The sequence below is a fragment of the Dipteris shenzhenensis genome, chromosome 29, assembly GCF_047967505.1.
Source record: "Dipteris shenzhenensis isolate YYH24624 ecotype China chromosome 29, Dip_SZ_1.0, whole genome shotgun sequence".
In the NCBI taxonomy this organism is placed as follows: domain Eukaryota; kingdom Viridiplantae; phylum Streptophyta; class Polypodiopsida; order Gleicheniales; family Dipteridaceae; genus Dipteris; species Dipteris shenzhenensis.
Window position 1 is genome coordinate 48,710,799 of NC_141624.1, and position 1,909 is coordinate 48,712,707.

A 1,909-nucleotide genomic window follows, 5' to 3' on the forward strand; every position below is an offset into this window, starting at 1 on the left:
GAATTGAAAGAACAATTTGGAGGAAAAATCCCCACTTCCAACCACAATTGCCTTGATTTAATATGAGCCTCTTCAGTTCTCTCAACTTCCTCCCCCTGCAAAGCACCCTCAATCTCAATCAACAGATTGGACATAGAAAAATCGTCTAAGTCAAGAGCTAAAGCAACCCTTATAAGTCCCCTCAATTGCTTAAGTTGGCTTTTCAAATTCACTTCTTGTACCCTGTGTTGAGAATCCTATATTTAAATTCTACCCCAAACTCCTCTCATCATAGAATCCCATCTCAAGCAAGGGTCTTCAATGATAGCCTTCCATTCCCTCCACATAGCCCTGGGCATATGACAAAAGCTCCTACTTCTTAGAAACCTCTTATTAAATTTTAATGGGATGCCAAAAGATTTGCCAACCATAATTGGTAGAGAAGACCTTCAGAGAACTGGAAGATGATATGATAAGAAAGAATACAAAACATACTCGCCCCCCATTAGAGCCATCATCCACCATCCTTCCTTCGAAACATTAAATCTGTCAATTCTACCCACCCAAAACTTAGACCCTTTTCTACGATTATTCCATGAAGAGCCACCCAAGTCTTTCATATTAATATTAGCACAATCAATGAGTCCCCAATGTCAACACAGCTCCTCTCAACTATCATGCTCACCCCAAGAGACATACCTCCATGAGACCTATCTTCAGCATTCATAACCATGCTCTAATCACCACCTAAGTCCCACTTCTCCCTTGATAATTTTCATTCAATGCTTCCCAACATTCACCTCTTTCTCGTGACATGTTTGGAGCATATCCATTGGAAGAACCATCGCTCCTATTCCAGAACACCTAAAGACCATTTCACAATAACAACAACCTCCCCTTCCCCCTAATCGAACAATTTACAAACACCACATACCCCATTAGTTGGAGGGTAAACCACAGCCCATCAGCTTCTCCATAATTCAATTCTACATGACCTTTCTATTTCACTCTACTACAATAGCCACATGGATTTCACAAAAGAAACTCATAGATTGTTTTAAATAGTTTTTTGCTTTATTATATTATTGTTCCCCAAAAGCCTTACACCTATCCCTAAGGAAGTGGAACCTATTCTCTTTTTCATCATTGGTACTCCTAGTAGCTGTGTCTTTGATCCATTTAGGGTGTCTTGTGAAGGATCATTGTGTCTATTCTCCTCGAGAGGCTTCCTACTTGATCTTTATCTGCATGGACCTCTTTCGATGATTTATGTATGGCATTTCAAGTTGCCCCTTCCTCAAACCGATCTAGGAGGGTTGAAGATTCTTGATCACTTTGCAAAGAACTCAATCCTACTACATTGTCACCACCTTTCTCACCTTCATCCACAAACTCCAGTATCAACCCCTGTCTTTGGGTCACACAGCTTCTGATCCTTCACTCGAGCCTTCCTTTAACCGATCTACCTTGCAAAGCTTCTGATCCTTCACTGGAGCCTTCCTCAAACCGATCCACAATCTCCAGTATCAACCCTCGTCTTTGGGTCACACAGCTTCCGATCCTTCATGCTTCTCAATTGGAGCCTTCCCCTTTTTATTGTTGACCTTTTAGCTGGCTTCCCTCACCTCTTTCGTGACTTGAGTCATCTTTTCAACGTTCCCTCGGCTAATCCTCCTTCCTCTACACCATTTAGGGATCTGATTGTATTTTCAAGCCGCATGCATGAGTAAGACGATCTTGTGATTGGACTGTTAGAACCTTCCTTCATGCGAAGATTCTTGTCCCCCGTTGCCCCCCCCCCTCTAGACACTCGCTCCCTTTGGATCATCATCTATACAAAGATACTCTTTGAAAGTTAGACAAACTAACTATTTTTAGGCTTAAAAAACTATTCCACTTGAGAATGTGAGCAATAGAGGGACACAGTTCG